Here is a 26,693-nt window from a genome sequence, read left to right on the forward strand (position 1 = left end):
TTCTACTCCCGTCAACAATGGGATTTCCATTCCACACAGTAACACAGTATTCGTTATTGCACTCCACCGATACAATGCCAATTTACTTGGATTATTGAGAACAACAATGAACTGTTAATCTTAACTAATGTTCACAAAGCACTATTTACAAATCAGAGCTATCAGTTCTCAGTTCACAGTTCGTTTGCATTGGCTAATTCTTCTAGCTCAGTCACTCGAGTTCACAGTATCTCGAACCCCAGACCTTCAGAGACAATCCGCTGAACTTCGAACTCAGGTCCCCCAACTGCGGTCCACTGCACTCAAACTCAGGACTTCCGACTCCACAGTTACGGACACAACTCAAGTCGAACTTCGGTCTCAAAGCTGGCTTCACTGCTACACTTGCTGTCCACTGACTATAACAACACTGCTAACTGCTAAACTGCTCAAGTTCACTCGCGTGTCGTAATTTATAACCACACTACAATGCTAGAAATTTCCGGAAGATTCCACTCTCGAATAATCTGGATTACTCTCCTCTCTACCGCGGTCGCTCTCTCTCTCTCCTCTCCTCTCTCCGCCACAGCACATGCCCCAGGAAGCAGATGCCCGCGCAACCTGCCTGAACCACGGCCGACCTAGCCCTTCTTCTGCCGGTCGTGAGATCGAATCTCATGTGCCCGTCACATTATTATCACGTCTTATTCATCGACATGTTGTGTAATATGAGAAAATATCTGTAAATGAAAGAGAAAATAGTTTTGTGTAACCCTGAATATTTCTATCGTGCTACTTACTACTTGAAGCAGAACGGAGAGTGATAATAAGTAATTACCGGTATCTTGAGATAGCGAGCATCCAGCCGACCTTCTGTTCTGCAATCAGTACACAGTACGTTTCATTACGTGAATCCGTGCGCATTTCTGCCTAGCAACTCTCGTGAAGAGAATAACAGTGAGTAGAAAATCATTGTGATATCCATTCGTTGGATTTGCTACTTTTTAAGCCTTTACTTATTTAGTTCTACAGGGACATCATTTTATTTTACTAACATTTCTAATATTAACCTGGCTATACCTTTGGATTAACGGTTGAGACCCGGAAACACCGTTTGCTACCCCCTCCACGACTGGAGTTCGGTGATACTGGCGTAAAATACAAACAAATCACTTTACAAGTATAGGATGGAAGAAAAGTAGTTCATCCATTTACGTAAACTAGGAAATATCGCGATTTTGAGTTCATAATTTTCAATAGGATTTGTTTAATCAAAATACAGTACAGTATTAACAATAAGTGTTTCACTCACGAACTGACTTATCCATGCGAACGTATTCATTATGCAGTGTATATTATACTGTCTACAGCACATTAGCGTACAATATAGAGAATGAAGTTAAATTGAAAAATAATCATAATATGGATATTTAAACACAGTTTTTAAAATGGTGGCCGTTCATTTCGATACAGGCTTCAGTTCTTTTGTGCCTATTATCGCACTATAGACTATTGCATCTAATTCCAATTAGCAGTTTCGTCCTTCATACTTAGTAACTCATGTTGAAATAATTCTGTACCTACTCTATAAAAGAGTACCTTACGTACTGTAAATTCAATCTTCACTTCTGCCCGACCCGCACAGATAAAATTACTCAGACATACTATCTACTGTCCGTCCAAGTGGTAATGTCGCAGGATCGTAGAAAGAGGGGAAATCACGTGACAGTTAATTACTTAACGAGGCCCTTTTATTTAAGTTATTTTAAACAGTTGCATAATATTACGTAGACGTCCAATTAATTCCTAACAGAAATTAATGTTTTCAGAAAAGAGCTAAGAAAGCCCAGCCACTAGTCTTTACAGTGGAGCGAGCAGAAGCAGGTGGGGGAAATCGGGATGCGACGTAAGCAAACGGACGACAGTACCTGTGCGAAAATATGATTCAATATTGGACGTTTTCGTCACTGGAAAACGCGAACATATTTCTGAAACGTACTATACTCACTAACTCATTACTGCTTAATTTATGCGGCTTTGGTTCTGTGTGGAGGACAGTTGGAACTTCGTTAGTAGAAGGGGTGGGAGTGAAGTACATTAAAAAATTCAGGTACAATAAAAGTTGAAGTAAAAATAAAATGATGTCCCTGTATAAAGAAGAACTTACACCTTGTAGCCACGTGTTGATTAAGACTCAGTTCATAGGCATTAGTTGTCTAGTCCACGACCTTTCTCCATACTGAAAAATCAATCAAATAATCATCGCCTTTCATTTGACAAATGTAAGTAGAAATTTTGGTAGAAAAGAAAAGGGGATGGATAAGTTTATCCCTGAATATTCATACTACCATTAGAACTATCTGTAGCACCACAATCATTATTGGCATTCATTGAGAGGAACATTTAGCTTGGCTTAGTGTCGTGCATTTCAAGCGCTATGTTCGGTCCAAGTTTGTCGAGCGTGACAAGAACCGAAGTCTGCTTTGAAGAAGCGGATCTATCCAGCTCGCTCGAACCTGCCCCTTCAAGCTCGCTGGTCTCTCCTACCTTCCTACCCGTTCCAGACTTGACATATATTTCACCAAGTACAAATATAGTACTACAAGCAATAGTTTTATTTCCATATCTTATAAACTTTACAATTCTTTACCATTGCATATAAGAAACACGTCATATTGTACTTTCAGAAGGATGGTGAGAAGGACCTTGATGGCAAATCCAATCTACAGTGTCAATGATTTTAGCAATATTACTTTTTAGATACTATTTGTTTTAACCTCATGTAATTTACAAATCTGTACAAATATGTACATTTTTGACCTGATTTTATACCATTTTCTTTTAAAACTTTTAACCTGTTTTTGTGATTATCTGGTCATTGTACATTCATTTCTTTATTCTTACATTTATTCATATTGTAGTAGCCATGTATTATATATATCTACTCTGACGTTGTATATGGCTGTAAATCGCTGGATGACATTAAATTTATCTATCTATCTATCTATCTATCTATCTATCTATCTATCTATCTATCTATCTATCTATCTATCTATCTATCTATCTATCTATCTATCTATCTATCTATCTATCTATCTATCTATCTATCTATCTATCTATCTATCTATCTATCTATCTATCTATCTATCTATCTATCTATCTATCTATCTATCTATCTATCTATCTATCTATCTATCTATCTATCTATCTATCTATCTATCTATCTATCTATCTATCTATCTACCTACCTACCTACCTACCTACCTACCTACCTACCTACCTACCTACCTACCTACCTAGCTATCTATCTATCTATCTATCTATCTATCTATCTATCTATCTATCTATCTATCTATCTATCTATCTATCTATCTATCTATCTATCTATCTATCCATCCATCCACCTATCCACCTATCTATCTATCTATCTATCTATCTATCTATCTATCTATCTATCTATCTATCTATCTATCTATCTATCTATCTATCTATCTATCTATCCATCCATCCATCCATCCATCCATCCATCCATCCATCCATCCATCCATCTACCTAGCTACCTACCTACCTACCTACCTACATACCTACCTAGCTATCTATCTATCTATCTATCTATCTATCTATCTATCTATCTATCTATCTATCTATCTATCTATCTATCTATCTATCTATCTATCTATCTATCTATCTATCTATCTATCTATCTATCTATGTACCTAGCTACCTATCTATCTATCTATCTATCTATCTATCTATCTATCTATCTATCTATCTATCTATCTATCTATCTATCTATCTATCTATCTATCTATCTATCTATCTATCTATCTATCTATCTATCTATCTATCTATCTATCTATCTATCTATCTATCTATTCATTTATCTATCTATTTATTTATTTATCTATTTATTTATCTATGTATTTATTTTTTTATTTATGTATTTGTTTATTTATGTCCATAACAGGGCAAAGCCTCAATTACAATAGACAGTACAGATAAAAAAATATATTTCATACAACACGAAAAAAGAGGTAAAACAGATACAAATGTAATTACAAATTAAAAATGGAAAAGGGAAGGAAAAAAGAACAAATAGATACCAACTAAATAAAAAAGACAGATACAGATATAAATGAAAAACACCAAATAAAAACAAATCAAAAAGAGCCAAGTACAGACATCACAGCCAAAAATGCAAAATGTAGGCGTAGCTATAATTGGCAAATTGCAGAGCAAATACAACACCATGTTAATAAATTCAATATACAGCACTACACGGCAGGCCCAATAGGCTCAATTCATTTATTAAAAAAACTCACCAACACAGAACATGTGTTTCAAGTAATGCTTTACATAACTTTTTGTTGTACATATTGTACGATAACGAAAAATCTAAATCCTGTTTGTTTGATAGATGATTGTAAGTTCGAAGCATTAATAAAAGTGGAGACATTTTATGAGATAGTGTTTTTGTTGTCTGTAAATGAAAGAGAGATCGCTTTCTCAAATTTGATTTACCAATATTGAAACTAATTAGCTGTAGGAGATCAGGGTTGTCTCCTACAGCTAATTAGTTTCATACATTGACAACCAGCGGGACGTACAGTACTGACAGAGTGGTTAGCACGGTCCAAGATCATTCCCGACCCTAAGTTTTTTCCTAATACATATATTTTTTTTGCATATTCCTCGCCATATAATATGTACAGATATCATCCTGAATGAAGGGTTGCGATCCCCAAGCTGAGAATCCTTGCCGTTCCTGTCAAATTGGAATAAAGACAGGTTTGATGCGAGGGTGCCCCACTCGTCCCTTGGCTACGACCATGACGGCTAATGAAGCCAATTTGCCTCATCGCAGACAATGAACACTGGCATCAATGGACCGAGTATAATCAGCCCTGAAGTCATCTGTCGGATGGACTGGCAGAACATCTTGTCTTATTAAACTCTGTAATTTGTGAAAGCCAATAACGAATATTACTACAGCCAGACCTTGATAACATTAGCCACGAACGTTTTATAATCTCACACACTTACGAAAACTCGATAAGTACTCATTATCTCATGACATAAGCGTAAGAAATGATAATAACAATGTTGTTGGTGACGCAATAAACAAATAGGTAAACAACTGAAAATCAGATGGCAATACGAAACTTGAAATAGCCCTCTTTTAAATGCTAATAGTATCACAGTCTAGTATATACAGTCACGAAGCTTGAGTTGTGAAGGTACTAGAAACAATAGACTGTGCTGGTACTATTTCGCATTGTCTGTAATGAGGCGATAGTAGCGATCCTAGTTGTTAGCAACTATCTATGGATGCATATTCCCTACGTATTGACCTTCGTGACTGTATATACTAGACTATGGTAATATCATATCTTTCTATTTAATATTAGCGAAAAATCTATATATATATATATATATATATATATATATATATATATATATATATATATATATATAATTTGAACTGGTAATGGAAATTACGGGAAAATAGCTGAATGGATTTTAATAAATGACCCCTCATTACGATGCTTGGAACCCAAAGTGTTTTTCAGAAAAATAGTAGTTTTCAGTGAAATGTCAATTTTCCTACATCATTTCGCTATTTTCCAAAATCCATTTTTCGTCAGTTTTGAGAACTAATTCAGAATAAAACAAAACACACACTATAATAAACAATAGACTATTACACGAAGGCCATGACCTACAGGAATGCTGACATATTTAGAACTCAAATTAAATTGGTTATTAAAAACTTAAAAATTTCTAAAAATAATTTAAAGGTCTGATTCTGCGGTGTGTAATTGTCTGTGTACAGCTGTGTATTGGATATTAAAATCTACAAAACTTGATATGGTTTGATGACATTATTACCATTAGAAATGAAATATTATTATAATTAATGCCATGATGCGACTATTTTTCATTAATTACACGTATTAATACTATATTTATGATATGAAAGTGAAACTTTTGGGGTTATATAAGTAGATGTAGAGAATATATGAAATTAGATCTTCATTTCTATAATTTACTGAATGGCGGCTATGTAGTATATAACTACGAAACTTACGTAAGATAATAATATTGTTATTAAAAAGAAATATTTTTATAGTTATTAATCAAGTGGGGTTGGGTTTTTTCATATACTTAATGGCGGTGTGGTGTTGATATTTATATGCGTCATTCTCTACAGTATTGGCTCGAGAGAGCGCAAAAATTACAGTTCCTAAGGAAAAACCAAAAGGTATTACTTACTGATAAAATAAGAGACCTAGAAAATTTTGTAGTCTCCAGATCATTACAGCAAGATCACTTAGCACGATGAAATGATTTTACCCTATACATTTCAAGCTCTCCATGCAGCAGCTATACCAAGATGCTATGTCTATTGTTCGAAAGCATAGCAAACCTCACATTTTTTTTTTATCTTTCGCGTACAATTCACAATGACCTGAATTAGCTAAAATTTAGTCCCACATGAAAAACCCACTGATCGTTCTGACATTGTTACTTGCATTTTCGCGTTGAAACTCAAAACCTGAAGGTGGATAGGTTCAAGAAAAAGTATTTGGCATAAAAAAAATTCAGAGGGAGTATGTTTCATTATTATGGAAGCAAATAACTTTCAAAATGTCTGGTACTCTTTATTGAAAATAAATCTGAAAAATTTTTATTTGAACGTCTAATTTACTTAGTTTGCAGCATTTGCTGCAGAAGCCACTAGTAATATTATATAATCGTCCAATATTTGTGGACACAATGTATTTTCCGGTCTAAAAACTAACGACACATTCAAATCATTACCATGAATATTGAATGTAATGAAAGGTTTGAAATGAGACTCAGTACAATGGATGCAAGATATAGGATTTCTTATGCAACATTCAACAGGGAAAAATGGAGCATAACCTCAAAAGAACTTTATATTGCTCTGCATTAGATAGGTACTGGGTATTAGTTCCGTGCAATAGCAGACATTCATGAAGTTTCTAACCCTTCGTATAATTATTATAAACATCCTTTCCCTCCTTCATCTCTGTCAAAACTGCAATATTATTCCCATTAGTAACTAGAAAGAAGCCATATTAAACGATTCTGAATCTTTGGATTGGCCGTTGCTATGGCCACTTAAATCATAGATCAATCAACGCGTTTGGTCTAACCGACCAATGACATCAAGAAAATCCAGCGTCGTCAATATAACGACATCTGGAGACTTTTAAATATTTGTTAGCGATATGTTATATTCTCTATTGCTGAAATATGGCTTAATAAGTTTATATCAGTGGTACTCCCTAGAAATTAGAAAGCCAAAAGCTTAATAAAATGCGCCGAATTTTAATTATCATTATTTGGCCTATTATTCATATTAGGCATATTTTTATTATTATTATTATTATTATTATTATTATTATTATTATTACTATTATTAATATTAGGCATATTGTTATTATCATTATTACTATTATTAAAATTAGGCATATTGTTGTTATTATTATTAATATTATTAATATTAGGCATATTATTATTATTATTATTATTATTATTATTATTATTATTATTATTGCTATTCTGTTATTATTCGGTTGAGAAGCTTTTGTCATCTAGTCTGCTGTCAAAAAATCTGAAAGTTAGAATTTATAAAACAATTATATTACCGGTTGTTCTGTATGGCTGTGAAACTTGGACTCTAACTTTGAGAGAGGAACAGATATTAAGGGTGTTTGAGAATAAGATTCTTAAGAGAATATTTGGAGCTAAAAGAGATGAAGTTACAGGAGAATGGAGAAAGTTACACAACACAAAACTGCACGCATTGTATTCTTCACCTGACATAATTAAAAACATTAAATCCAGACGTTTGAGTTGGGCAGGGCATGTAGCACGTATGGGCGAATCCAGAAATGCATATAGAGTGTTAGTTGGGAGGCCGGAGGGCAAAAGACCTTTGGGGAGGCCGAGACGTAGATGGAAGATAATATTAAAATGGATTTGAGGGAGGTGGGATATGATGGTAGAGACTGGATTAATCTTGCTCAGGATAGGGACCAATGGCGGGCGTATGTGAGGGCGGCAATGAACCTCCGGGTTCCTTAAAAGCCAGTAAGTAAGTATTATAGTACTTATAATAATTATTATTAATATTAGGCATATTGTTGTTGTTAATATTATTATTCCTATTATTAATATTAGGCATATTATTATTATTACTATTATTAATATTAGGCATATTGTTGTTATTATTATTACTATTATTATTACTATTATTAATATTAGGCGTATTATTTTTCTTATTATTATTATTATTATTATTATTATTATTATTATTATTATTAACATCATCATCCTCGATCTATTTTTATTCTGACTTGAACAATCCTTGCATTCCAGAAAACATACAGTAGTTGTCTATTCTTTTCTGCAGAGATCTATGCACCATCAAGGCCACTCCTTGCTTTGACCGTTCGTTTCTTTTTACCCCTGAATAAATCTGGAATGATTCCCCTAAACAGTGGGTACAACATTTTCTCGAGAATTATAGCTGCTAAATTATAAACCCAGTACAGAAATATCATAGATGAGGAGCGAAATGGCTTCCGCAAAGGAAGATCATGTGCTGATGGCTACTTTACCCTAAAACTCCTTATTGAAAAACACAGACAATTTAACAAAGAAACTCATATGGCGTTTATTGATTATAAAAAGGCTTCGATCGGATCAACAGAAACAAGCGCTTTGAAATTTTGGCAGATGATGAAACTCCAAATCAAATAATATTAGCAATTTAATATAAAGAAAATTTAATTTCAATTAATATTGATTCAGATTGCTCAGAATGGAAACCAATAAATTGTGAAGAACGCCAGAGTTGCCCTTTATCGCCAATGTTATTCAATATTTACATTAATGCTCTTATCAGACGCTGGAGATCGACAATACCTGGAAACATCCAGCTTCCAACCAGTAGCTCTCTTGACACTTTACTGTATGAGGACGACCAACTTTTCCTTACTAACACGGAATACGAATTGCAATATTCTGTACACCATCTTAATATAGTCCACACCTGTGGAGTAACGATTAGCGCGTCTGGCCGCGGAACCAGGTGGCCCGGGTTCGATTCCCGGTCGGGGAAAGTTATCTGGTTGAGTTTTTTCCGGGGTTTTCCCTCAACCCAATATGAGCAAATGCTGGGTAACTTTCGGTGCTGGACCCTGGACTCATTTCACCGTCATTATCACCTTCACCTTCATCTCATTCAGACGCTAAATCACCTAAGCTGTTGATAAAGCGTCGTAAAATAACCTACTAAAAAAATCTTAATATAATAGCACAAAATTTTAACAAGGAAATTTCTACAGTAAAAACAAAAGTAATGACTTCTCAAGGTAAAATGCCGCTCAGTAGTAAAATTTGTATTGGGAACTCGATTTTGGAACAAGTAAGCTCTTTGAAATATTTAGGATACCATTTAACGTACGAGCTGAACAAGACATACCACAGAAAATTCAAAGTTTTAACAATGCCCTTAGAGTCATTAATCAAGTTTTACAACAAATAAAATACAGAAACATACCAGACTGAAAGAATAAAAAGTGTTGGCAAGACCCACACTTATGTACGGCCTTGGACGATCCAAAATGAAGATATACAACGCCTAACAATAGCTGAAATGAAAGTTTTAAGAACTGTCGGCTACAGTCTCTCAGATCATAAAATAAATGACCTGATAACAAAGGAATTAAGCATAACCCCTATTCACGAACACCTCAACAATAGACAGAATTGACTCCAGCATGTCAACAGGATGGACCGTTCCAAAATGCCTAGACAGATCATCAGATACATACCTCGAGGGAAAAGATCTTTGGGTCGGCCCTTAAAAAGATGGAAGGAGACTGTAACAGGACACTAGGTCTACTAGGGCCTACTACTTGAATGGCTGATGATGATGATGATGATGATGATGACTTAATATAAAATATCAACATACATGCCCAACTTGGAGTCAGGCCACAAAAGGAAAAACACTGGAGGAGTGGGGTTCTATCCGGTGCTGTGGATTGGACTTCGGCGTAGCTCAATGGTGAGAGCGCTTGGTATAACCAAGGACCTGGGTTCGACCTCCGGCGCCAGAGCGAATTTTTCTTCTCTAATATTAATTGTCACCTTAACAGATATATTCTGTAGGACCAAAAATATAATAATCTTTACGTAGATTTTTCTAGCAACAGTGCATATTTCTGTACAAATTACTGTGCATATTACTGTGGAATCCCGGCCACCAAGTCACTCAACTGAGTGCGCTGCTTGTATAATGGCAGTTGACAATATAAAATGTCAACATACATGCCCAACTTGGAGTCAGGCCACAAAGGGAAAAGGAAAAACACTGGAGGAGGGGAGTTCGATTCGGTGCTGTAGATTGGACTTCGGCGTAGCTCAATGGTGAGAGCGCTTGGTACGTAGAACCAAGGACCCGGGTTCAATCCCCGGAGCCGGAGCGGATTTTTCTCCTCTAATATTAATTGCCCCCGATCTAGATCGAACCCGCGAACCTTGTATCTAAATATAGGAACGGTGACCGTCATACCAAAGAGAACAACCAATCATTACAATACATTTACAACAGACAACCATTCATGCTATGAGTGGTCCATGGCCTTTAAGCAACTTTAAAGATGCACATATTAGACGATGCGTAAATATAAATGTTTTAAAATGTACATACTTTGTACGTAGTTTTGTTAATCGAATTGATCTAATCGGTTTATTTTTACGACGCTTTATCAACTGCTCTGGTTATCTAGCGTCTGAGTGAGATGAAGGTGATAATGCCGGCGAAATGAGTCCAGGGTCCAGCACCGAAAGTTACCCAGCATTTGCTCTTAATGAGTTGAGGGAAAATTTCGGAAAAAATCTCAACCAGGCAACTTGTTCCAACCAGAATTTTAACCCGGGCCCGCTCCTTTCACGGTGAGACATACTAACCGTTATTCCACAGCGGTGGACTTAATTGAAGTGTCTTAACCTCACATAAAGATAATGAGGTGCAAGTCGAGGTGATCACAGCGTTGCTATAGCTATACAGGCACAATCCCATCTTGTGTAAATGTGAGATTGCCACATGGAAGTAGGTATAAAGATCCCCCCCCCCACAATGAGAGAATTCTGGATTTTTGTCCTAGAAGACGAGACAAGAACACTTTAATTAAGTTTTGACTGCACAACCAAGGCAACTCTGGAATTACAATTATCTTACACAGATAATTCACGTGAATATACCGCATATTGAGACAGTCTTCTGTCCCCCTCTTTCATTCCACCAATACTGCATCTCCACTTCACTTGTCTATCATCTGTAACACTTAAAAACAGACCGGTGCGAAGTTTTGGGGGCAGAAGGATTTGTGATGCTGATAGAGGCTATAAGAGCTTGGGACTTCGGACCCTAAGGTTCTAAGATCACATCTGAGAATGGAGCTTTGTCTGTACGCTGAAAAGAATGAAGACCCGCCTGTCACTGTCGAATTCCCGAATGTCAGCCAGGCCAATCTCATTGCTTTCCTATGTAGTTATCAACTTCCTCCAGTCATTCATTCATTCATTCATTCATTCATTTATTCATTCATTTATTCATTCATGCATTCATTCATTTATTCATTCATTCATTTATTCATTCATTTATTCATTCATTAATTCATTTATTCATTAATTAATTTATTCATTTATTCATTCATGCATTCATTCATTTATTCATTCATTCATGCATTCATTCATTTATTCATTCATTCATTTATTCATTCATTCATTTATTCATTAATTAATTTATTCATTCATTCATTCATTCATTTATTCATTCATGCATTCATTCATTCATTTATTCATTCATTCATTCATTTATTCATTCAGTCATTTATTCATTCAGTCATTCATTCTTTCATTTATTCATTCATTCATTCATTCATTTATTCATTCATGCATTCATTCATTCATTTATTCATTAATTCATTCATTCATTTATTCATTCATGCATTCATTCATTTATTCATTCAGTCATTTATTCATTCAGTCATTTATTCATTCAGTCATTTATTCATTCATTCATTCTTTCATTTATTCATTCATTCATTTATTCATTCATTCATTTATTCATTCATGCATTCATTCATTCATTTATTCATTCATTTATTCATTCATGCATTCATTTATTCATTAATTCATTCATTCATTTATTCATTCATGCATTCATTCATTCATTTATTCATTAATTAATTCATTCATTTATTCATTCATTTATTCATTCAATCATAGCGTTCTGCCCAAGGGCAGGTCTCTCAATTGTTAACAAAAGTTAATATTTTCTTAACTAGCGTAGATATTTATTTATTTATTTATTCTAAAAATGTGTCCCCTTTTTATTCAATATGCTCCATTGCAGTAATGCAATACTACACACATTTGTTGCTACACTGTTTTTACATTCTGTCTGAACTTAAAACAAAAACTAATAGTTAACTATTTACAATATTTACAAGGATGTAAAGTCAGCTGTATGAATAGAGTTTATGAATTATTTAAAATTATTAATACTAATACTATTTAACTGGAGTAGTATTTTCACTATTACTATATAATACACTGCCGTGAAGTCTACTGACTTAATAAAGGTCGTGAATTGCTTATAATTATTTTAACATATCTAACTACTACTACTACTACTACTACTGAATACTAATACTAATACTAATTTTAAGTAGAGTAGTATTTTCACTATTTACAATATTTACAGTGATGTGAAATCTATTGATTGTTATTTATTTATTTATTTATTTATTTATTTATTTATTTATTTATTTATTTTATTTGTTTAGCTAATAATTGTAACATAAAATATAACATAAACAGTACAACTTTAGCTCGTCCCTGAAAGAGTAGAACTCGTCACGTTACGAAGGAAATAATGTCTCTTGCGATCCACGATCCACGATCCTCGATCCGAGAATGAAGTTCATGTAGATATACTGAATATAAATGTGGTGCTAAGACGGAACCCTGTGGAACTCCAGCGTTGATATTCTTGATTGTTGATAAGCAAATATTTTGATATAGTCTACTAGTACAACACAAAGTTTTAGTATCAATTTCATGAAGCGCTGTTGAATGTCATGAATTCACCTACAGAATAGAAGGCGTGAGAAATTGGGTACTTCTTTAATTTGGCCCTAAATAATCTTATGTTTTGAGTTTCGTTTTTTATATCGATAGGGAGGCTATTAAAAAATTTTACTGCCATATAACGCACTCCTTTTTGACAGCACGATAGACTTGCCGATGGAGTATGAAAGTCATTTTTTACGTGAATTTATGCTATGAACTGTTGAATTAGTTACAAAGTTTTGTGCACTGTAGGCCTATAGCGTAAATATTATTATACAATTATTTTATCAAATGTAGAATAATAGGTAAGTACGGGCACCGGTACATAATATTACCTACATCAGCCGCTGTATGACTGGAGAATGACAACAGCAACCGAATATCCACGGTAAGATATCGTGTTCGGAACGTGAGGCGAATGTTACGTCTCCTCTTTCCAGCTCCTCGATTGATTCAGTGTTCGTGTCCACGGCTCTGAAGGTCACGCATGACTGCAGCCTCACACTATGTGTTTCGACACACAGACTGTCTGTGGTGAGATCATATCGTACGCAGTTCTTCCGGAAACTGCTTGTCCTCAACGAAATCGGTGAGTTACATTTATACCCATTTTCGTCGAGACAGCTTCGTAAATTAGTTTTACAGAAATATTTATGCAGGCTGGTGATGTGATCTCAGTGTCGAGTCTTACACACCACACGGTTTACGTAATTACGTAGACGTGGAAGTGGCATGACAGTGCACAATTCTACTCGTGTAGTAGGTTTGTTGTGGGAATTTACTTCCGTTCTGTAAGGAGGGTGTGTTTGGCTTATGTTAACCTAAGCGGTGGTCTTGCGTCAGGCTAACAAAACAACTAGGATTCTATTCCAGAAAAGTAGAGAGGAATAATTTTAAAATTACAAACGAAATATATTGTAACGTATGTAATTGCATTTTTTTTTCCTACTATGCAATATGCAAAGCGTGTGTATTATTACAAAACGGTGCACTTTGTTATTAGTTAATAATATTAGTTATAAGTGGCGTCATAATTAATTCAATTATTTACGTTCTGAATAATTTGCAATGAACGTGTGAGGATTTTGTAAATATTTATTGAAAGCAATGTTCTTAGCTTAGTAATTGATGTACAGCTGACAATACTCTGCTTCTAATCTATGAGCCGTTGAGAGCAGAAGTGGTGTAAGTCAAAAATGGGTAATGAGGGTTAAAGTAAACATTCTGTAAAATACAGCGCAAAGTAGCAATTAATATTCAATTTATTTAAACTATTAGTAGTCAGTGGATAGCACGAAGGACATATTAACTGCATCTTTGCGCTGTATTTTACAGAATTTTTATTTTAAACCTCATTACCCAATTTTGACTTACACCACTTTTGCTCTGAACGGCTCATTATGTAGGCAGCTCCGTACTTATGTAGTGCTACGCCTACGTATCCCAGCAAATTTTAAGCACTCACCAATTAACTTATGCAAATATTGGACATTTATCAGTCAAACTGCAAAGGAAGTGGCATTAACAACAAATTTAACACATACTACTGTCTAATGTAGGCAGCTGCAAAGTAGAAAAACATCGAACATTTCTTCATGCAATCCTAGCATTAAAACACGCTTGTTGCGACGCTATAAATCGAGTACAATTGACCTAATTCTCGCACTGTTGCCAGAAAAGGTTACTAGCAACTAGTATTCCGTGACGTCATCACCGCCTTCGCAACACAATTTTATAAAACGTAACTGTAAGAAGAAGTTCAAGACAACAACAAAATAACATTGTCTTAGAAACGGTTACTTAGCAACCATGCGATATATTACGTCATATCCAGTACTCATGTCTCTACTACGTCATAACATTACATTTTGTAAATTTATAATAGTTTTTTTTTTACATATTTTAATGTTAGAATAAAATAAAAAGTTTTATGTAACACGTGTAGGCCTATATCCAATTTTCATTCTAAACACTCGAGAAAATTAGCGCATTCGCTTACGCTCACGCGCTAAACATTTACTCGTGCCTCAGACCTAGATGAAGGGAACAGTTCTGCCTCAGATCTAGTTGAAGGGAAAAGTTCTGCCTCAGATCTAGTTGAAGAGAAAAGTTCTGCCTCAGATCTACCTGAAGGGAACAGTTCTGCCTGAGATATAGATGAAGGGAACAGTTCTGCCTCAGACCTAGATGAAGGGAACAGTTCTGCCTCAGATCTAGTTGAAGGGAAAAGATCTGCCTCAGATCTACCTGAAGGGAACAGTTCTGCCTCAGATCTAGTTGAAGGGAAAAGTTCTGCCTCAGATCTACCTGAAGGGAACAGTTCTGCCTCAGATCTAGTTGAAGGGAAAAGTTCTGCCTCAGATCTACCTGAAGGGAACAGTTCTGCCTCAGATCTAGTTGAAGGGAAAAGTTCTGCCTCAGATCTACCTGAAGGGAACAGTTCTGCCTCAGATCTAGTTGAAGGGAAATGTTCTGTCTCAGATCTAGTTGACGGAAGCAGTTCTGTCTCAGATCTAGTTGAAGGGAATAGTTCTGCCTCAGATCTAGCTGAAGGGAATAGTTCTGCCTCAGATCTAGTTGAAGGGAAAAGTTCTGTCTCAGATCTAGTTGACGGAAGCAGTTCTGCCTCAGATCTAGTTGAAGGGAATAGTTCTGCCTCAGATCTAGTTGAAGGGAAAAGTTCTGCCTTAGATCTAGATGAAGGAAACAGTTCTTCCTCAGATCTAGTTTAAGGGAACAGTTCTACCTCAGATCTAGTTGAAGGGAACAGTTATGTCTCAGATCTAGTTGACGGAAGCAGTTCTGCCTCAGATATAGTTGAAGGGAACAGTTCTGCCTCAGATCTAGTTGAAGGGAACAGTTCTGACTCAGATCTAGTTGAAGGGAATAGTTCTGCCTCAGATATAGCTGAAGGGAATAGTTCTGCCTCATATCTAGCTAAAGGGAACACTTCTGCCTCAGATCAAGTTCAAGGGGAAAGTTCTGTCTCAGATCTTGTTGACGGAAGCAGTTCTGCCTCAGATCTAGTTGAAGGGAATAGTTCTGCCCCCGATATAGTTGAAGGAATAGTTCTGCCTGACATCTAGCTGAAGGGAACAATTCTGCCTCAGATCTAGCTGAAGGGAACAGTTCTGCCTCAGATCTAGCTGAAGGGAATAGTTCTGCTTCAGATCTAGTTGAAGGGAACAGTTCTGCCTCAGATCTAGTTTAAGGGAACAGTTCTACCTCAGATCTAGTTGAAGGGAACAGTTATGTCTCAGATCTAGTTGACGGAAGCAGTTCTGCCTCAGATATAGTTGAAGGGAACATTTCTGCCTCAGATCTAGTTGAAGGAAACAGTTCTGACTCAGATCTAGTTGAAGGGAATAGTTCTGCTTCAGATATAGCTGAAGGGAATAGTTCTGCCTCATATCTAGCTGAAGGGAACAGTTCTGCCTCAGATCAAGTTCAAGGGGAAAGTTCTGTCTCAGATCTAGTTGAAGGAAACAGTTCTGCCTCAGATATAGTTGAAGGAAACATTTCTGCTTCAGATCTAGTTGAAGGAAACATTTCTGCCTCAGATCTAGTTGAAGGAAACAGTTCTGCCTCAGATGTAGTTGAAGGGAACAGTTCTGCTTCAGATCTAGTCGACGGAAACAGTTCTGCCTCAGATCTAGTTGACGGAAACAGTTCTGACTCAGATATAGTTGAAGGGAACAGTTCTGCCTCGGATCTAGTTGAAGGAAACAGTTCTGCCTCAGAGATCTAGCTTAAGGGAACAGTTCTGCCTCAGATATTGTTAAAGGGAATAGTTCTGCCTCAGATCTAATTGAAGGGAACAGTTCCACTCAGATCTAGTTTACGGAAACAGTTCTGTCTCAGATCTAGTTGGAGGGAACAGTTTTGTTTCAGATCTAGCTGAAGGGAACAGTTTTTCCTCAGATCTAGTTGAAGGAAACAGTTCTGCCTCAGATCTAGTTGAAGGAAACAGTTCTGCCTCAGATCTAGTTGAAGGAAACAGTTCTGCCTCAGATTTAGTTGAAGGAAACAGTTTTGCCTCAGATCTAGTTGAAGGAAACAGTTCTGCCTCAGATTTAGTTGAAGGAAACAGTTCTGCCTCAGATCTAGTTGAAGGAAACAGTTCTGCCTCAGATCTAGTTGAAGGAAACAGTTCTGCCTCAGATCTAGTTGAAGGAAACAGTTCTGCCTCAGATCTAGTTGAAGGAAACAGTTCTGCCTCAGATCTAGTTGAAGGAAACATTTCTGTCTCAGATGTAGTTGAAGGAAACAGTCCTGCCTCAGATCTAGTTGAAGGAAACAGTCCTGCCTCAGATCTAGTTGAAGGAAACAGTTCTGCCTCAGATCTAGTTGAAGGACACAGTTCTGCCTCAGATCTAGTTGAAGGAAACAGTCCTGCCTCAGATCTAGTTGAAGGAAACAGTTCTGCCTCAGATCTAGTTGAAGGAAACAGTTCTGCCTCAGATCTAGTTGAAGGAAACAGTTCTGCCTCAGATCTAGTTGAAGGAAACAGTTCTGCCTCAGATCTAGTTGAAGGAAACACTCCTGCCTCAGATCTAGTTGAATGAAACAGTTCTGCCTCAGATTTAGTTGAAGGAAACAGTCCTGCCTCAGATCTAGTTGATGGAAACAGTTCTACCTCAGATTTCTGCCTCAGATCTAGTTGAAGGAAACATGTCTGCCTCAGATCTAGTTGAAGGGAACAGTTTTGCATCAGATCTAGTTGAAGGGAACAGTTCTGCCTAAGATCTAGTTGATGGAAACAGTTCTACCTCAGATTTCTGCCTCAGATCTAGTTGAATGAAATAGTTCTGCCTCAGATCTAGTTGAAGGAAACAGTTCTGCCTCGGATCTAGTTGAAGGAAACAGTCCTGCCTCAGATCTAGTTGAATGAAACAGTTCTGCCTCAGATTTAGTTGAAGGAAACAGTCCTGCCTCAGATCTAGTTGATGGAAACAGTTCTACCTCAGATTTCTGCCTCAGATCTAGTTGAAGGAAACATTTCTGCCTCAGATCTAGTTGAAGGGAACAGTTTTGCATCAGATCTAGTTGAAGGGAACAGTTCTGCCTAAGATCTAGTTGATGGAAACAGTTCTACCTCAGATCTAGTTGAATGAAATAGTTCTGCCCCAGATCTCTGCCTCAGATCTAGTTGAAGGAAAAAGTTCTGCCTCAGATCTAGTTGAAGGAAACAGTTCTGCCTCAGATCTAGTTGAAGGAAACAGTCCTGCCTCAGATCTAGTTGAAGGAAACAGTCCTGCCTCAGATCTAGTTGAAGGAAACAGTCCTGCCTCAGATCTAGTTGAAAGAAACAGTTCTGCCTCAGATCTAGTTGAAGGAAACAGTCCTGCCTCAGTTCTAGTTGAAGGAAACAGTCCTGCCTCAGATCTAGTTGAATGAAACATTTCTGTCTCAGATGTAGTTGAAGGAAACAGTCCTGCCTCAGTTCTAGTTGAAGGAAACAGTTCTGCCTCAGATCTAGTTGAATGAAACATTTCTGTCTCAGATGTAGTTGAATGAAACATTTCTGTCTCAGATGTAGTTGAAGGAAACAGTCCTGCCTCAGTTCTAGTTGAAGGAAACAGTTCTGCCTCAGATCTAGTTGAATGAAACATTTCTGTCTCAGATGTAGTTGAATGAAACATTTCTGTCTCAGATGTAGTTGAATGAAACATTTCTGTCTCAGATGTAGTTGAATGAAACATTTCTGTCTCAGATGTAGTTGAAGGAAACAGTCCTGCCTCAGTTCTAGTTGAAGGAAACAGTTCTGCCTCAGATCTAGTTGAATGAAACATTTCTGTCTCAGATGTAGTTGAAGGAAACAGTCCTGCCTCAGTTCTAGTTGAAGGAAACATTTCTGTCTCAGTAGTTGGACTCTTCTTTGATAACTCTTTCACCATAATCTACATTATACGGTATAAATGCCAGTGTTACAGCAGCATGGAAGTTGCTTGTAAGTCCACTTGGTCTTCCCACATGTAGAGTGCTGCTAGAGCTTTCTTTTCTTTTGACGTTGCGCCAATATATCTGACTGAAATGAAGTAGACAGCCAGTCAGTTTACTGTGTGGGAAGACTTGTTTGATGACGTTCATAGCTGTTACTTCAAAATCCGTAGGAACATAACTTCGTGATAAATTATCCCAAATGACGTTCTAGCTTCATCAATTAAATTTTGGAAAATTTTCTTATACGTATTCAGGCTTTTGTCTTTCGTAAGAGTCAGGATTAACGGAAACCATTCGCAACGCACATTACCGTGAATTGTGTAGCCTACAATGGCACATGATCTGAAGGTACCACCACAGATCCAATAACTACATTCGCTTCATTTTTAGAGATTTTCGCGAGAGGCGAAAATAACTAATTTCGATTCTTGATCGAATTTCAGAAGCCATTACCGAGCAACGAGGAGTTTGATTGTAAATGCGGTAAGAATTATCTGGTACTAATTTTTAATGCGGTACGAATAAAATTGTCGTGTACGAATAATTCTAAACTTGATAGGAACTGTAGCGGCACAAATTGTCGGGACAACGTATAGAAAAACTTTTAGACCTAAGTATGTAGTAATAAGCTTTTGTGGAACAGTTATTCTGATTTGTGTCAATTCCAATGAAATTTACTTGAATAGATCACCCCACACTTTCGTGGAATAAGCCCCAGCTACACAGTTTCACGGAACAAATGAACTTCGTCTGTCGAACATTTCAGAGACCTCTCTACGTTCCCCTCCCCACTTGCTCCGTAATATTCTGTATTCATCAGTCCTTCAAAGTGTTGTATTGAGTTATTTTTGTATGTGTCAAGTTTGTCTATTTCCAGTTCCTGTGAAATTTTGTCATTTCCTTTGTTATCTAACAAAGTGTAAGCAGCTGTTCTTCTGAGAATTGCACCTATAGGTCTATTGTGCAGTCTTTAATCTTGGCGAGTCCTATTTTCAAGGAGTCTAAATTTTGCTGTTATTTAATAATTTTATGTATGATAAAATCATGTAATTTTGTTAACTTGGGTAGATTTCAAAATTTAATTTAACTTCCTAATATATTTTGGAATTTACATTAAATTATCTCACACACAGATTCAGATATACTATACTCGTATTATACATTTTACACAAGATCTTGTATAAAGGAAAGATAAATTGAAGGAAATCATCTGAATAGACAATTTTGAGTATATCACCATATTGTAATAACAAAGTAAAAGTGATCTATTTATTGTTTAATTTTTTTGCTTATTTCAATTTTATTCTTCTCCAATAGCAAGAGTTAGTTCTAAAAGGCCTACTTCAGCTTTGAGGTTTGGTAGAATAGAATAGAATAGAATAGAATAGAATAGAATAGAATAGAATAGAATAGAATAGAATAGAATCGCATGGGATATATATGTGTATGTATTTATTCTTACTGCAAATGGATATATACCCGATGGCAGTGGTAACTAATTACACTCAATAATGACAATTAATAATAAACACAACAAATAAAAAATAAAATTAATAATAAATTAATAATACTACTAATAATAATTAATAATAATAATAATAATAATAATAATAATAATAATAATAATAATAATAATAATAATAATAATAATAAGGAGCATCCTAAATTAAATGAAGCACGATCACTTAAAATAACATTTAAAGTAAATCTAATTTGTATCTTAACCCTAAGTTCGAACTAAAACCCACGAGTATATGTTCATACATGCACAAGTACCTTTCAACACTATACTCATTTCGCTGTCAACTCACTCACTGCACTGGAACTACGACACATTTCACTGATTCTATCCTGATGTCACTAACACTTCAAAAACATTTCACTGTTCAAATACTTTGCACTGCCACTATAAACTATAAAACTTCACTGACACAACACACTTCTTCACTGATACAACACTTCAAATAACAAAATATAAATTACACCCTTTAAATAGTGTGTACAGTATAATATACTACCGTCTATTAGTAAAGTCCTTAAGCCTATTTTTAAATACATTTTTGGTTGTTGGTAAAGCCTTTAGTAAGTCTGCAGGTAAAGCATTCCAGTCCCTGATAGTACGATTGAGAAAAGAAAACTTTCCAGTGTCCGTCCTCTGTCTTCTTTCCCTCAATTTATATGAGTGGTCGTTCCTTGAAGAGTAATTTGGCGGCTGCAACCTATTTTTTATTTCTATCTAAGATAGGATAGGATAGGATAGGATAGGATAGGATAGGATAGGATAGGATAGGATAGGATAGGATAGGATAGGATAGGATAGGATAGGATAGGATATTGTCATTAGACACCACATGGCTGAATTAGACAACATAAGATTCACATACGTATAAATATAGACTAATATGAAACAATACATGTAGTTATATCAAGATAAAGATTAAATTAATATTACTTCAATCAATTCAGATATACTATATTATACAGTACAATAGCGAATCAATCAACTTTCACAATTAATTTTAAAATGTCTTAACTTAATACTTTCGACTATCAGGCAATAAACTGTGTAGTTTTGTGCCAATATTTTTAGGTTTTATTTAATCTTACTTGTGTAGTATCCACATCATTTCTATGGCGTGTCATAGAAATGGGCTTTAATGCATTTATACGTGTATTACTGAAACTATCCAATTCTTTTTAATGTACGGTACATTATAGTGCTGAATATTAACATAGAAGGAAGAGTCAAAATTCTGTACTTATTAAAGGCTGTTTCGAAAGATTCTGCCCAAGATATCCCCATCATGAATCTAATTCTCCCCTTTGTAACTTGCTTTGTTCAACACCAATAGAATTACCTCAAAGAATGTTTACATACACCAGGCTTGTGAAGCGCGGATATTTCTAGCCTTTAAACGAGGTGTACCAGTGACGTTATTCCCAAGAAACTAGTTGGATTAATTTAAATGTGTCTCAGTGAAACGTACAGCAGAGTTCGTATAGGTCAGTTTCTGTCAGATGCGTTTCCAATTCACTCTGGACTAAAGCAAGGAGATGCACTATCACCTTAATTTTTAAACTTGGCTCTAGAATATGCCATTAGGAAAGTCCAGGATAACAGAGAGGGTTTGGAATTGAACGGGTTACATCAGCTGCTTGTTTATGCGGATGACGTGAATATGTTAGGAGAAAATCCGCAAACGATTAGGGAAAACACGGGAATTTTACTTGAAACACGTAAAGAGATAGGTTTGGAAGTAAATCCCGAAAAGACAAAGTATATGATTATGTCTCGTGACGAGAATATTGTACGAAATGGAAATATAAAAATTGGAAATTTATCTTTTGAAGAGGTGGAGAAGTTCAAATATCTTGGAGCAACAGTAACAAATATAAATGATACTCGGGAGGATATTAAACACGGAATTAATATGGGAAATGCCTGTTATTATTCGGTTGAGAAGCTTTTATCATCCAGTCTGCTGTCAAAAAATCTGAAAGTTAGAATTTATAAAACAGTTATATTACCGGTTGTTCTTTATGGCTGTGAAACTTGGATTCTCACTTTGAGAGAGGAACATAGGTTAAGGGTGTTTGAGAATAAGGTGCTTAGGAAAATATTTGGGGCTAAGAGGGATGAAGTTACAGGAGAATGGAGAAAGTTACACAACACAGAACTGCACGCATTGTATTCTTCACCTGACATAATTAGGAACATTAAATCCAAGTTTGAGATGGGCAGGGCATGTAGCACGTATGGGCGAATCCAGAAATGCATATAGAGTGTTAGTTGGGAGGCCGGAGGGAAAAAGACCTTTAGGGAGGCCGAGACGTAGATGGGAAGATAATATTAAAATGGATTTGAGGGAGGTGGGATATGGTGATAGAGAATGGATTAATCTTGCTCAGGATAGGGACCAATGGCGGGCTTATGTGAGGGCGGCAATAACCTCCGGTTTCCTTAAAAGCCAGTAAGTAAGTAACAGTGACGTAGAAGGTTTCAAGACTCGTCAGAGGGTACAATATGCCCGAGCTTGCCATCCCTGGCGTACACTAAATGGGCATGAAAGAAAGCACAATAATCAGAGAGCAACAGATTTTTACCAACCAAATTTTTAAGTTGTCTTGATAAGTATCTTACCCCATACAACTTCTTGCATAAATATTAATTATGTACTTTCCTGTTTAATTTTACATTTTCGTGTATACCCAAAAGCTTTACAAGTGCACAGATATTAAAATGTTAACTATACAGCTGGAAAATACTACGTAGACTATATCAGAGCAACCAGCGCATTTTAAATCTGCATACACCCTCATTCGTTTAGCAACGTAAGAGAAGAGACGCTTTGGTAATCACTTGTCTACTTGGAGTATGCGTTCGTAGCAGTTTTCTTTTCTGTATCCCCTCATTATATAAAATAAATTTCTTTTCTTCAAATTATATATTTACCTCAAAAGGGCGTTCTTACTTTTATTCCGTCCCCTTTACTAGTAGGGACTAGGCTTACAAAGTATCGTCCCAAACAAGTGAATTTCCAATTCTTTGCTTCAGTGAACTCTAATGTGTGTTTCGAACGCTACAGTTCATTGCGCTGAGAACATCCACCTTCTTTCACATTGCTTTCATAGTTATTCAATTTCTTACTTACGCAACAAAATTTCTCTCTTTCCTTCTTACCTCAGAACATTTCCAATCCGAATACTATAAGTTATTACGAAGCCTTTATATTTGAGTTACATTTGACACTATCTTGCTTTCTGTATTGTATTTGAGTTACATTTTGCATTCTTTCACTTTCTGTATTGTATTTGAGTTACATTTTGTACTCTCTTACTTTCTGTATTGTAGTTGAGTTACATTTGGAACTCTCTTACTTTCTGTATTGTAGTTGAGGTAAATTTGGCACGCTCTTACTTTCTGTATTGTAGCTGAGTTACATTTGGAACTCTCTTACTTTCTGTATTGTAGCTGAGTTACATTTGGTTCTCTCTTACTTTCTGTATTGTATTTAAGTTACAGTTGGAACTCTCTTACTTTCTGTATTGTATTTAAGTTACAGTTGGAACTCTCTTACTTTCTGTATTGTATTTAAGTTACAGTTGGAACTCTCTTACTTTCTGTATTGTATTTAAGTTACAGTTGGAACTCTCTTACTTTCTTTATTGTAACTGAGTTACATTTGGAACTCTCTTACTTTCTGTATTGTATTTAAGTTACAGTTGGAACTCTCTTACTTTCTGTATTGTATTTAAGTTACAGTTGGAACTCTCTTACTTTCTGTATTGTAGCTGAGTTACATTTGGAACTCTCTTACTTTCTATGTTGTAGCTAGGTTACATTTGGTTCTCTCTTACTTTCTGTATTGTATTTAAGTTACAGTTGGAACTCTCTTACTTTCTGTATTGTATTTAAGTTACAGCTGGAACTCTCTTACTTTCTGTGTTGTAGCTAAGTTACATTTTTTTCTCTCTTACTTTCTGTATTGTATTTAAGTTACAGTTGGAACTCTCTTACTTTCTGTATTGTATTTAAGTTACAGCTGGAACTCTCTTACTTTCTGTGTTGTAGCTAAGTTACATTTTTTTCTCTCTTACTTTCTGTATTGTATTTAAGTTACAGTTGGAACTCTCTTACTTTCTGTATTGTAGCTGAGTTACATTTGGAACTCTCTTACTTTCTGTGTTGTAGCTAGGTTACATTTGGTTCTCTCTTACTTTCTGTATTGTATTTAAGTTACAGTTGGAACTCTCTTGCTTTCTGTATTGTAGCTGAGTTACATTTGGAACTCTCTTACTTTCTGTGTTGTAGCTAAGTTACATTTTTTTCTCTCTTACTTTCTGTATTGTATTTAAGTTACAGTTGGAACTCTCTTACTTTCTGTATTGTATTTAAGTTACAGTTGGAACTCTCTTACTTTCTGTATTGTGGCTGAGTTACATTTGGTTTTCTCTTATTCCCTGTACTGTAGTTTTATGAAACAATTATATATTATCTTCTAATTCCCACCTAACCAACAAATTACCATAGCATTTAATTATAAAGAAATGTCCAGTATCTTGTTTATTTGAGGAATCATTATTGCCTGGGGAAAAGCGCAGCCGTATGTTATTGTGAAAAGAGCGGGCGAATACAAACACTACGTCCATTTGAAGGAATTTTATATGGCAAAATCTCGAACTCATCTCGTCAATATATCATTACCGATTACAATGACGTTAGGTAATGTCGCAGTTGATATAGCGATAAACACGTAATAATAATAATAATAATAATAATAATAATAATAATAATAATAATAATAATAATAATAATAAAGTAATAGCACAGTCTAGTATATACAGTCACAAAGCTGAATACGTAGTAAATATGCATCCATAGATAGTTGCTAACCACTAGGATCGCTAATATCGCCTCATTACAGACAATGCGAAATAGTACCGGCACAGTCTATTGTTCGTAGCGCCCTCACAACTCAAGTTTCGTGACTGTGGCAATAGTTCAGACTTTTTTCCTGTCGCTTTCGAAACAAATGAAAACGTGTATAACAATAAATCTCAAATAATTTATATTAACACAATAATCAAATAAAAATTAATATTATCATTTCTGGTTTAGAAGGACTTGAGTAATTCTAACTTTAATGCATCCAATTACTATAATAATGAAAAGTTAATTTCTTTGCATGACTGTCAGTATACCTATAGTCGCGACGCTGTTATTTCCGGCGTGACTCCTCCTCTTTGCTTATGTCTTAGGAAGTGAAGGCTCTATAAAGTGTAGGTAGTATCGTTCGCCATATTTGTTCTTTCGTTGCCGAGCTACCAGACGAGGAATCTATTTGCCACACCGTTAAACATTATCATGTCGTAGCTCCTATGATAATAAATCAAACGCACTGTAATTCAGCAAATAATTGAGCGGCAAATAACGTCCTCGTGTGCTTTCTGCGAACGCCAACGAAAGAGCCAAAATGGCGGGCGATTATAATTAAGTATTTATCGAGCCTTAGGAAATGTATAACGTCATCATCAGCGAATCACAATACGCACACGTTTAAATGTAGCTGACTTGCAACGTGATTGGCTGCCGGAAATAAGAGCGACGGGACTATAGTTACTGTCATGTTGCAAAAATGTTTCAAGTGAGCTTGGCACGAAATATTTTCTCCATCATAATTTTCTAAGTGAATAAACACGGTAACAGTGCAGTCTTTCTTCCCAACCTTGATTTTGCCGATGTCACACTTTCCTCTGGCGTTCGCTCTCTCGCCGTGGTTCAAGTGCTCAATTGTGCGCCACTTAACCCGTGAGAAAGGTCGGCAATCCGCGCGATCATTCCGCACAATGGAAAAGAGATTAAACCGCGGACCGCGCGTCTCCATCGTAAAGACGTAGCGTTGTGGTCTGCCCCTCACTTCCATGGAGACAATGAAGTCTGTTACAAGTCGTGAATCAACAGGAACACTGGGAAAAATTACGATGTAGTATACTTTCTAATCACTCCCATTGTGGCGCCTCTGTCAAAAGACGTTCACACAGCGAGCAATATAGGCTTTGAGCTTTTAATAGGTCATGTGAGATTGGCAATG

The 26,693-nt window shown here is 35.9% G+C and overlaps 1 protein-coding gene across 3 annotated transcripts in view; it reads left to right on the plus strand.

Annotated features, from left to right (window-relative positions):
- The first annotated feature begins 833 nt into the window (after positions 1-833).
- LOC138703813 (mpv17-like protein) overlaps positions 834-26,693 on the plus strand; it is a 62,667-nt gene continuing 36,807 nt past the window's right edge. The window contains exon 1 of one of the 3 annotated variants that reach the window (XM_069832007.1): positions 834-936. The gene's annotated coding sequence lies outside the window, so the exon portion shown is untranslated. Of the gene's footprint in view, positions 937-13,597; positions 13,748-26,693 lie in introns of those variants that run through there. The other 2 variants (XM_069832009.1, XM_069832006.1) reach the window with 2 other exon arrangements.

The sequence above is a fragment of the Periplaneta americana genome, chromosome 7 (assembly GCF_040183065.1).
Source record: "Periplaneta americana isolate PAMFEO1 chromosome 7, P.americana_PAMFEO1_priV1, whole genome shotgun sequence".
Lineage (NCBI taxonomy): Eukaryota > Metazoa > Arthropoda > Insecta > Blattodea > Blattidae > Periplaneta > Periplaneta americana.